This window comes from Delphinapterus leucas, chromosome 13 (assembly GCF_059928025.1).
Source record: "Delphinapterus leucas isolate spDelLeu-1000000601 "Yukka" chromosome 13, BTC_Dleu_Yukka2, whole genome shotgun sequence".
NCBI classification, from domain to species: Eukaryota; Metazoa; Chordata; class Mammalia; order Artiodactyla; family Monodontidae; genus Delphinapterus; species Delphinapterus leucas.
In genome coordinates, this window is record NC_143141.1 from 7,949,667 (window position 1) to 7,962,271 (window position 12,605).

General features: G+C 44.3%; 1 protein-coding gene across 4 annotated transcripts in view; it reads left to right on the plus strand.

Moving 5' to 3' along the window:
- Positions 1 to 3,916: 3,916 nt before the first annotated feature.
- REV1 (REV1 DNA directed polymerase) overlaps positions 3,917 to 12,605 on the plus strand; it is an 83,784-nt gene continuing 75,095 nt past the window's right edge. Inside the window, exons 1-2 of one of the 4 annotated variants that reach the window (XM_022599271.3) lie at positions 3,984 to 4,098; positions 12,368 to 12,439. The gene's annotated coding sequence lies outside the window, so the exon portion shown is untranslated. Of the gene's footprint in view, positions 4,099 to 4,869; positions 12,440 to 12,605 lie in introns of all 4 variants that reach the window. The other 3 variants (XM_089922659.1, XM_022599270.3, XM_022599274.3) reach the window with 3 other exon arrangements.

Sequence of the window (12,605 nt, forward strand, 5' to 3'; positions counted from 1 at the left end):
TTAGTATCACTAGTAGTGGGACAACCTCTACCTCTTGGTATAATGGAGTATGAGGTACACAGCAATATGTATGAATGGTTCTTGCCAGTGTGGAATGGGAAATGAGGGTGGCAGTACCAAATCCGATCCCACAGTTTGAGAAGTTTTACACTGCCCAGTGGGCACAAAGTTCCCATTGGTAAGTAACAATGGTTATTTAAGAATGGAATCAAAACACTATTCTTGCTTTCACTTTATGTGTATTATTTTTTTTCAAATGGCTACTAAGTTGTTATGTCACAAATACTAAGTTGTTTGGCTCTACCTACTTAATAAACAAAACTATTGTGTTTCATGCTGTGAAAAAAAAAAAAATCACTAAGTTCCATGATCCATCAGTATGATTCCTCCCTTGCATATGTCCTCGACTTCTTTCCCTTTTTCTTCTTTCGTTATACTTGCTTTGCAAAACCCCTACCCTGGTCAAATCCAACCCCCTGCCTCCTCTTGGCCTGCCCCTGGGCACCTGGACGATTACAAGTCCTCCTGAATGCCTCCCAAAACTATTTTCCATGCAGCAGAGTAACTTTCTAAAGTCACCTTATCCCTTAAAACCCTTTAATTTGTTCACTGCCTTTAGGATAGAGTCAAAACCCATTCATATACTTTGTGGGGCCCTTCATGCTCTGACCCTTTCTTACCTCTCCAACCTCCTTTTTCAGCACACCCCCCCATCCCCCTCTGTACTTCACACTTCGAAGTTTCTGGAATGTTCCCTGTTCTCCATCCCTTTTCTGCCTTTACAGATGTTGCTCCTTCCATGGGCAGTGGTACCCCACTAGTCTCCTAGTCCTTACTGAGATGTCATTCTCTCTAGGAAGCCTCCCGGACATCCTTCCTATGTGCTCCATAGAACAGTCTCTGGAAGCAGCCCTGAGCCTATCTGGCAGGCACGTGGTACTTATTTGCTTCCCTCACTACAATGGAAACTTTTTGAGGGTGGGACGTGCATTTTGTTCACTGCTGATGTGACAGTGACTAGCATTCAGAATGCTCATTATAACCAATTATTTAATCATCCTGAATTATGGGAACTATGTTGTTTAAATATGTTGGATTTGTTCCAGGACCCCCATGGATACCCAAATCCCCAGATGCTCAAGTCCCTTATATAAAATAGTGTGGTACAGTCAGGCTAATGTATCCAGGGTTCTGCATCAGTGGGTTCAGCCGATTCCAGATGGAATTCTGCCCTTATGGAGGGCCGACAGTATATATACCTGTCCGTGGACTTTCTTTGCTCTGTAAAGACAGATACTGTTTTTAGAAGAATTAAGTTTTGGTAAGCCAATGCTGGTTCCAATTTCCTTTCTAAGTTTCTGTGGGCTTGTGCTCATTCTTGTTATTATTTCATCTTTCAGCATAAATTGCCTTGTAACATAAAAGCATATATTGCCTTGTAACAATCATCAAGATCACTCTTTCCTAAGAGCAAAGCACGAGTTACAGTGTGTATTTCACCCAAGGGACTTGAGTACAAATCTTTGTTTTTTAGTGGTTTCATGTTCTTTTTTTTTCTGTTTTTGGTATTTGAGAGACTAGATGTGGATCTTTCCGACAAATGTTTACTGCTGGATACGGAGGTTAAAAGATAACAGATCCATGTCCTTACCCAGGGCTGTCCCCGCAAGGGTCACGGGTCTGCACTTTCATAGGATCTTGAGATGTCAGTAATATTAGACGTTTCAAAAACGATTTTTAATAAAGTTCAGAAAAGAGGAATAAGGTGCAGTGCCCCCCAAAGTTCTCCCCCATGTGTGGGAGTCCAGAGTAGACATCTCAGCTGCTTTACCCAAAGGTCAGGCCAACTCCCCTTAGCCTGGGAAAGACAGTCCTCATGAGAATAAATGGAAGTAAATAAATGAGTGAATGAATGTAGGTGATAACAGAATATTCTAGAATGGGCGAAAAGAAAACTTTAGCAAAGATTCTGGGGTTTATTCTTTATCTCTCTTTTTATCCTATTGTATCTAGAGAGCAACCTGATTTTTTTTTTTCCCTTATTGGAGCCTGCCTACTAATTTGCACTAAAATGCAGTTAATACCGTATTACTATATTCTGTAAAGGTGTTGCCAAGGTCAGTTAGCTCAGCGTCTGTGTTTCTTTCTTGAGAAAATAAAGAAAACAACAATAACAACAACAAGAACCTTTGACTCAAATAGGAGTGTGAAAAAATTGAAATACTACGGTATTTTTTCCAGTAGAGTCCACAGATCTTTCTTCAATTTGAAAATCGAGTTTTGCCATTTCATGTTAGTGGAATACTGACATTTAGAGAGATGCATTAAAAAAACATAATTAAGGGCTTCCCTGGTGGCGCAGTGGTTGAGAGTCCGCCTGCCGATGCAAGGGACACGGGTTCGTGCCCTGGTCCGGGAAGATCCCACATGCCGCGGAGCGGCTGGGCCCGTGAGCCGTGGCCGCTGAGCCTGCGCGTCCGGAGCCTGTGCTCTGCAACGGGAGAGGCCACAACAGTGAGACGCCCGCGTACCGCAAAAAACAAACAAACAAACAAACCCATAATTAATAAGGGTCTGCCACTGTTTTTCTGTGGCATCTCAGCAGATGATACCCTGATGTTGCAGCTGGCAAGTGTTTGTGAGTCTATTGAAATGACGCTGTTTGTATTAAATTATGACGTTTCAGAAAAGCATGCAACGTGATTTTGTAGGGTTAGAGACAAGAATACTGAGGTTGAAGTGCATTTATAGAAGTCTATAAAGTGGCAAAAACGAAGGGGCTCGAAAAAAGAAACAAAGTCATTTGAATATTCTCTGAATTACCAGTAAACGAGCCTCAGCTCTGCAAAATCAATTTTGAAACGAGTACTAATTGTTTCCTACGCACTTGCAAACTCTTCAAGTCTCTCAGCTAAGGGAAAAAGGGGGAAAAGTGTCAAGCCTTTGCAGGGAGGTTCGCTTCATGTTTGTGCATTACAACAATAAAGACTATTATAATAGCGATGTGGGATCTCCAGGCAAACCGACATTGCCAAGAGAGGGAAAATGGTCCTTAGGGAACAATTGTCTTTTGCCAGAAGGCCCTCAATTAAAATTGCATTTAAGCACACATAATGTATGTTTTTTTGTTTGTTTTTACAGTAGTAGCAAATTGCTTTCGCGTGTTATCCCAGCGCTGCATGTGGGATGGGACACCTGCCGCAGGTTTACGAATATCCAGGTGCAATGGAGGGCGGGACTTATCGCGCAGGGAATGATGTTCGCGCCCCAGCGGGAGCTGGCAACGCTTAAACCCCGCGGCGCAGCGTTCATTCCCACTAACCTCTGTGGGCCTTGATTCCCGGTCGCTCCCTGACACAGCAAAGTGTCAGTTCACGTGTGTCCCTTCCTCCACTAGATGTCACTGTAAGTCAACCGCTCGTGGCGGGGGACCTGGGTGTTTTACGGATCTTCCAGGGTTATTAAGCATGGTGGGTCCCTGAACTAGTGTCCTCCCGGACTGGGGAGTGCGGCGCGGGGCCGGGACTCGCAGAGACGAGGACAGCGCATCAACCCCAGCGGGAGGCTCGCAGGTCTCGGGGTGCAAGGCGGGCGCCGCGATGCGGAAGGCGGGCCGGCTCCGCGCTCCTCTCCGCCCCCGCGAGCGAGACGGTCACGTGCCGCGGAGGCGCTGACTCCCGAGGGCGGGCCTGGGAGAGGCGCCGCGCCAGTGGTTCGGGGTCGCCCGGGGCTAGGATCGAGGCGGGCGCTTGCGCAGCGCGAGCCGGGGCCGGGACCGCCGTGGGCGGGGGGAAAGGGCGGGGAGGAGCCTGGGAGCGCGCCGGCCGCCGGAGGGGGAGGGGCGGGGCGGAGCCGCGGCGCGCGCGCCCGTTGGAGGAGGAGGGACAGAGCAGCCACCGGGCCCGCTCAGGGCGGCCGCCGCGAGCGTGGGGCGAGCGTGGGGCGAGCGTGGACCGCGGCGCGGCGGTGTGACTCCTTACCCGGCCCTTCTCCCCGCCCCCGGCGAGGGCACCGGGCGGCGGCGGCGGCGGCGCCGGGGCCAGCGAGGCCGGAGGAGGCGGCCGTGCCCGGGCATGGTGGTCTGGGGCAACGCGGAAGGTGAGCGACCCCCGGGCCGGCGGCGGGGATGGGGGCGGGGTGGGACCGGCCTCGCGTCGCCGGGCGGTGGCCCGAGCGCGGGCGGCCTCAGGCGGGGCGGGGGCGGCGCGCCGGCCCGGCTCCCGCGGCCCTTGGTCTCGCGGCCTGGGCGGCCCGCGGCACCCGGAGCGCGGCCGCTGCCGGGTTATGTAACGCGTGACCTCCCCTTCCCCCTCCGCCATGGCGCAGCCGGCCCCCTGCCCGCGCTCGGCCGCCCGCTGAGGCGCCGCGCCGACGACTCGCGCCCGCGGCCCTGCTCGCCGGCCCCGCTTGGACCGCGCCATTCATTCATGCGCGTGGGCTGCCGGCCGGGGCCACGCGCTGGATGCTCCGCCCGGCCTCCCGCCGCGGCGTCTTCCCCGTGACCCCGCATCCCCCCACCCCTTGCCCCGCGTTGGATCCCGGCATCGGTGTCGGACTATCCGAAGGCAATTTTTACTCACTTATTTTTTCCTTGTTACTTATCTGTTGCCTTGATATGCAGAGCTCCTTTCCCCAACTGTCCTGGCAAGTGCCCGTTTCCCACTTCACTCCTTGTGAAAATGATTCAGCACCTGTGCAGACGGAAAGGGCCCTTTCCTTATATGTTTCCCTGCTCTTTCTACCGAAACCCAGCTTGTAAAGAAATACCTTAGTGTATCACTCATTAGTTGACCCCCCACCCACCTGATTTAAAAAAAAAAAATTGCAGGTGGTGTAAGCCTGCTGTTTCTATCTTCTACATCTTTTCAGGTCACGTCCAGCAGAGAAATGGTATCATTTAAGTGAAAATAACGAGACTAGCACGTATCATCAAAGGGCTTGTAACTAACTGGTAAGGACTTGATGTAGCGATTCTTAATTCTGTCTCCCCGGCCTCTCCACTATCGTTTTCCAGAATTAGCCATTTCCGCTTTAGGGTAGGACATAGGATAACCTTGGTTCTTCCTGTGGACTTCGCGGTAACCCGTCCTGTGGGGTGTACCGTTTACCTGCTTTCCAGACTTCCATCTCAGCTTTCCCACGTAGCCTTGTCTTAGCCGGAGCAGATACTGCGGGCGTGTAGTTCCCTCCCTGTACTTCCTAGACTCTTGGAAGCGCACCTAGCGTCCCTCTTTTTCCAGCGATCCTTCCCTGGTCTAGAAGGATCTCCATTCACTTCTTAGGCTGTTTTTTTGCCACTTCTCATGTGTTATGATGATTATCTTTTTATCCGTATCCTCTTTTTCTCTATCTCCAGGTCTTTTGTGGGCAGAATCTGTACCAAACTTGTCATAGAACATTACTCCTATTTCATGGTAAACAATACGTATTTAAGTTTGTTTTTTTTTAAGGCAGGAATCACTCTTTTAGGACTAATTTCTTTGATACCTCAAGTAGTAAATATGTTTTCAAAATAATGTGTTTGAATATGTAAGATCACTCCATTGTCTCCAACCCCAACTTCAAAACTCAGATTCTGTGTAAGAGAAAGAAACCCGTCCCCACCAGCAACAAGCTAGTCACTAATAAGAGAGACTGCATGTAATGTATATTTTATAGTCCTTTCTTTCATAGCTGCTGTAGTAGGAAGATAAGAACTTCAGAGTTAGATGTAGATTTAAATTCTAGCTCTACCCATTACTAGCTGTGTCCTTGGACAATTTAAGTTACTAATATCTCTGATTTTTTTAATCATTTGTCTAACGAAGATATTTCCTACCTTGGGTAACTGAGGATTAAATGAGCTCTTAAATGTAAGGCATCTAGTGAGTCCCTGGTACACAGTGGTGCTCCATAAATACAAATTCCCTTTGGTATACCTTTTTATTGCAGTTCACAGTCTAGAATGAGCTGGGATGTGCTGAGACAAAGCACGAGAAGAAAGCTAATCACAAGAGGTGATAGGTACCTCTTCTTGTCTCCAAATAAATGAACAAGCCCTAAACTAAGGAGCAGTAAAGCTCTTTCTGCTTCTCAAGAATGTATGAGTGTATGTGACATATTGTAATAAATCCTGGAGTATATTAAATAGAACATTTATAAATGAAGGAAATACCTTTTAATCTTACTTTCCTTCTATAACAGCTCCCACTAAAGCATTAACATGGATATTAAAGAGAATCTATGGGAGACGAGGAAGGAGGAATATTAAAAAAGTCTTTTTCAGGGGCAATTAGGTTGCATGCTCTCCTTTTAGTATCTCATCTATTTATGAACAGTACGGGAATCCTAGTCTGAGTTCAAGTATGTCTCCCTTAGACTGTTGCAACAGTGCCTTCCCCGGTGTCCCTATTTCTGTCGCTCCCTTCCCGACTGATCCCCACATAACAGTCAGAGTGATCTTTTTAAACACGTAAATCATATTGTCACTCTCTTGGTGAAAACTCTCCAAAAGCTTCCTGTTACCCTTAGAATTGAATCAGAACTTTTTGCCGTTTCTCGAACAAACCAAACTGTTCCTCTCTTGGGGGTGTTATGCTTGCTGTTCTTTTAGTTGGGCCACCCCTTCCTCCTGGTGGCTATCTTGCTCAGATGTCATCACGTCAGAGTGATCTCTTTTCTGATCCCTACAGTAGAAGCCAGCCCCTCTCTCTGTCACTTTTGATTCATTTTGCTTTATTTCTCTTCACAGCATTTATTACGAGGCAGAGATACACTCTTCACTTAACTTACCCATTTCTCCCATAAGACTTGTTTGTTCCAAAGCCTCTCCCCCCCTGGAGGGCAGAGGCCTTGTCTGACTTGTTCATGGCTCTGTCTCTGGTGCTTAGAAGGGTGCTTGGCACATAGTAGGCTCTCAGTAAAACTTGTTAAGTGAATTAAGTGAACGAGTGGTATAGTTGATTTAAACATTAGTTCTGGAGTCAGACAGCCAGGGTCAGAATCCTGGCTCCTACCATTTACTGATTGTGTGGCCTTGGGCTAGTTAATATCTTTTGGTGCCTTAGTTTGCTCATCTGTAAGATGGGACAATAATACCTACTTTTTACGATTATGGTAAGAAATAATTGAGTTAATGTATATAAAGTTCTTAGAACAGGGTTATTTCACAGTTTTGAAAACCAGTACTTGAAATTAGCTTGGAGTGTTCACTTAGGACTTTGTGTTTTTGTGTGAGATTAAAAATGCAAGCATTGAATTTTGTTTTTACTACTTTTACTGAATTTTTCTGGCTACCAAAGTTATATTTATGGAACTCCTTTTTAAAATAAATACATTTTGTGGATGTCTAGAACGGATTAAAAAATAAACTGATGAGAATGGTGACCGGTATTCGGTCTTAATGTGTAAGTCAGCTTTTTTTTTTTTTTTTTTACGGTACGCAGGCCTCTCACTGTTGTGGCCTCTCCCGTTGCGGAGCACAGGCTCCGGACACGCAGGCTCAGCGGCCATGGCTCACGGGCCTAGCCGCTCCGCAGCATGTGGGATCTTCCCGGAGCGGGGCACGAACCCGTGTCCCCTGCATCGGCAGGCGGACTCTCAACCACTGTGCCACCAGGAAAGTCCTAAGTCAGCTTTTTTATTCTTAGATCTGTGGAAGATGCTAAGAGTGATTATCTCAACAGCTGCCCACGGGAGTGGCTTTTATATATTTCCCTTTGAAGTTCAGCTAGCGATGTAATTGTGGTGATGAAAGGACTTGCTGGAGGCTGAAGACAGGAAAATCCTTGAGATACAGTTGAAGTATGAGTCCTGTAGTAGTTGGGAAAGGAAAGATGTTTTACCATCTTTAGTGTGTTCAATTTCTGCCTTCTTTCATTATGGGTTGCCCACCCCCAAACTGTATTCCCAGAAACTAAGCTGCCTGTGGTGATTGCCCTTGCATAATACCAGTTATCTTTACTTAGTCCACTGGTCCTTAGTAAAATGCCTCTTTGTAGGAGCATTGTTTTATTTCATTTCTCAGTCTGAACTTTAGTCAACAGGATCCTAAACTTAGGGCCTTAAACTTAAAAAAAAAAAATCACAATACTGCTCTGTGTAACATTTGTTACAAAGTTTAATAATAATTGCTGAATCATTAAATATTTACTGTGTGTCAGGCTCTTTGCTTAGTGCAGGGTCTCATTTAATCTTCACAACCACCCGGTCAGGTGGACACAGTTTTAAAGAAACAGATTTAGAGAGATGATGCTACTTGGGCAGGTCACACAGGTGAGAAGGAAGCCAGGATTTCAGTCTGCTTCCACCTGATTCCACAACCCAAGGTCACATCCACTTTGCTATGAGGCAGGCAAGGTTTCTGTTTGGAAACTTGCGTTGTGTTTGATCACGTTATTTGTATGTGTCGTTCTTCTTTACTACTGGCAGTTTTATCGTTTTATGGCTGTTTTTTTCTTTTCTTTTTCTTTCTTGTTTTTTTGGCTCTGACTACGACAGATCTTCCACAACTTAGAATGGAATTACTTTCCATTAAACCCATCGTAAGTTAAAAATGTTGTAAGTAAAAATGCATTTAATACACCTAACCTACTGGACATCATAGGTTAGACTAGCCTACCTTAAACGTGCTCAGAACACTTACATTAGCCTATAGTTGGGCAAAGTCAAGTAAGACAAAGCTTATTTTATAATGAAGTGTTGAACATCTCGTGTAACTTATTTAATACTCTACTGAAAGTGAAAAACAGAATGGTTGTAAGTGTATCAGTGGTTCCTCCTCCGGGTCGCGTGGCTGACTGGGAGCTGTGGTGCTGCTCCTGCCCAGCATCACAAGAGAGTACTGTACCGATATCTCTGGCTCCAGGAGAGATCAAAAGTCAAAGCACGGTTTCTGTTGGACGTGTATCACTTTGGCACCACCATAAAGCCGAAAAATTGTAAATCGAAGCATCATAAGTTAGGAATCATCTCTACTATACTTAAATGTCTATTTTTTATGAGTGTGAAACATTTTAATAGGTTGATGCTATGCAAAATCATTTTTTCCTTATTAAATCATTAAAAATAAGTCAGCATCATGTGTGTCATGGTAGGTCAGCTTTGTAATTAGTTTGAAAAGGTTTTGCATATAATAGATGTGATGCCTCAGATTTAGGAAAACATGAATATATAAATTTGCTTAAGGCTAAAAGAAATTTTAGGTAGCAAGTAAATACATGTGTTTCTGCCGATCATGGAGCGAATCTTTATTTTTGTTTTTAGTAAGGAAGGACTCATTGGTGTGGAGCGTTTTTACACAATGCTAAGTTTTAATGATTTTTGACATCTACTTGTGACACTTCAAAAATATGAAGAATATCTAAATTATGAGTTGTTGACTTCTCAACACTTAAGTAGATTCAGAATGCCAGTGCTAGGATGAACCCTATAGATTCTGTAGGCCATGCCCCTGTATTTTCCCTGAGGAAAAATGAGACCCAGAGAATCATCTGATGCTCGAGGAGAAACAGGACCAGAATCTAGGGTTTTGTGGGGTGGGTTTGTTTGTTTTAATACTTTAAAGCCACTTTTTCCTCTGCTACACTAAACTGCCCCCTTCATCATGCAGGGTAAGACCAGTGTATGCTTAGTATCTTATGTTCAAGAGGGTAGAGAATTGAGCAATATATTCATGTAAACTTGTGATTTAAAGTCATGAGGTTGTTTTTTTTTAATCATTGGCTTTAACGTAATAGAAACGATTCTGTAATGTAGTTAGAAATTATGCTTTCTCATCCACGTAGGCAGGTAACTGTCTTACGCACATAGGATGGTTTGCCAAGCTTTTTAAAGACCTGATCTTTAAAGATCAGATCTTGTGGCTTTATCCTTAAATTAAAAGATTGGTTAGGGATGGGCAAAAGTTGGTTGTGATGGGAACAGTTTTTACTTGAGCCCAGTATCTGAGTAACCAAAATGTTGTCTATTGCTTTCAATCATGCCTGATCAGAGCCAAGACTAAAACGAGCTCTTGGGAAGTTTAGTCAGAAAATAGTAGCTGAATTTTACATTTTCTAAACTCCATCATTTCTACACTTGAGATTGCTAATATGTTTTTATCATTTAGGCACTAGTCTCAGTTACATAATTGAAATTATGATTTAGATTCCTTACTCTTAAATGTTTTTCATCAAATTTCTCAATTTTATCTTGTAATAAGCTGTATTTCTAGATGACTTACTGCCTATTTAAGCCTTTTTAATATAAATTTATTTATTTGTTTATTTTTGGCTGCGTTGGGTCTTCGTTACTGCACGCAGGCTTCTCTAGTTGTGGCGAGTGGGGTTACTCTTTGTTGCGGTGCATGGGCTTCTCGTTGCAGTGGCTTCTCTTGTTGCAGAGCACAGGCTCTAGGCGTGCGGGCTTCAGTAGTTGTGGCACACGGGCTCAGTAGTTGTGGCTCGCGGGCTCTAGAGTGCAGGCTCAGTAGTTGTGGCGCATGGGCTTAACTACTCCGAAGCATGTGGGATCTTCTGAGACCAGGGATCAAACCAGTGTCCCCTGAATTGGCAGATTCTTAACCACTGCGCCACCAGGAAAATCCCTATTTTAAGCCTTTTTAAAAATTTAAGCTGGATGATCCTGAATTTAAAAAATATTTTAACAGTTTCTTCTTTAACATTTTTGAGAGCATAACCAAAAAAGTCCCTTACTTTTTCTAATGCTTTATGCCTTAAAAAGTGCTTTTGCTTGACTTTTTCTCATCCAGCTCCCATAGAGTCCCGAGAAGAGAGGTAGGGCAGTATCTCCTATTTTATAGGCACAGTGTGATTCTGGCATTAACCACCCAGTGTTAGAACAGACAGCACGGGTTAAGGGCACAGTCCACCAGACTCCCCTTACTTCAGGTGCCAGCTGCAGGCTCCAGGGCTTCCAGGCCACCTGCACTTCTCACCAACTGGCCACATAATTGGGAGTTCCCACAGCCCCCTCAGACTTGATAATTTGTTAGAGTGACTCACAGAACTCAGGAATGGGCTGTACTTAGAATTATGGTTTTATTATAAGGGATACAAACCAGAACCTGCCAAAGGAAGAGATATGCAAAGAGAGGTCTGGGAGGGTCCCAAACATGATGCTTCCATGTGCTCAGGACACATCATCCTCCTGTATTGGTTTATGATTACCAACCAGGGAAGTTCACCCAAGCCTCAGGGTCCAGAGTTTTTATTGGATTTTTATTACATTGGCACGATTGATTGAGTCGTGGGCCACAAGGTCGAATTTCATCTCCAAACCCCTTCCTTTTCCAGGAGGTCAGGCTGATAGCATATGGCTCAAAGCCAACCCTCTAATCACTTGGTTGGCCTTTCCAGCATGGCTAGCCCCATCTTGAAATGAGGGGCTTACTGGGAGTCACCTGTTAATAAAAAGATGTGTCCTAGGGGTCCACCATGGATAACAGGGAGACTCCTATCAGTTGTGAAATTCCAAGGGTTTAGAGTCTCCCAAGAACCAGGGACAAAGGCCAGCCAGCCACCCTGTTCATTAGAGAACAGTAGCTGAGGAGGTGAGAACAGATGCACAGTTGTTACAGTTCAAACTAGAACACACCTCTCTAGTAGTAGCTCGGAGATCTCCAGTATACTAAAAATTGGAGCAGGTTGCATTTCAATATATTTGTGTATGTAGAAAGATTGCCTTCTGTTGAAAATTATAGCGGTTTTTTTTATCGGTATAATAGTATTTGAAACCTGGGTTGATGTTCATTTGAGTGAAATATTTTATTTATGTGAATTGTGTTGTAGGTAGGGTTATAAACTACATACTTTTTGGTATTTTTTTAAAAGCACGATAATTTTGGCTCAAAAAGTTTGATTTTGGTATTTCTTTTTGAGTTTGTAATTTTAGGCTTAGGTTATCACTACTGTTAACTGAAAGGAAATCTAAACTTAATGAAGGTGGAGGTGTTGATAATGTATTTGTTGTTAGAGCTGTAAAAATGTTGTAGTAACTTAGTTGCCACTTTGAATTTTAGATCTTGAGTTGAAGTTACTAGCTGTTCAAGTTTACAGTGTTGAAGGTTAATAATGTTTTTTTGCATATTGTTTATGCCCAGTAGAAAATCTTACTTCCGATTGTCACTTAAAGGTTATTACATTCTCTTGGAGCTCACTGAGTGTTTCTCAGAATTAGCGTCTATTAATTCAGGCGTAGAGTGCTAAATAAGTGTCTGTTGAAGAATGTAGCATCTCCTTAAAATGTCATATCATCCTAAAAAGTAGTAGGTTTTTTGTTGTTGTTTTTAATCTATGATGGGGGGTTCTTGGCATGAAGCGAGGGAAGTGAGGCCAGAAGGTAATGCAGTGGCAGTTTCTTCAACATTCTACTCTGTTTTCACTTGCAGTTACACTTACCATAAGGATTTGTGAGAAAAGAGATGCGTGACAGATGGAACTGATAGCAGATCTAGAAAAGAGTGAGTTTGACCATATTTTTTGAATTGCAGTTACTCAGAAGGATTTGTTTTTAGTTATATGCCACCATGTATGCTGGTTTACCTTGTGAGTTTGGAGATCTAATGCATTGTGCGGATGCAATACATGTGATGAGGACTGCTGCCGAGACAAGTTAATAAATCTTGG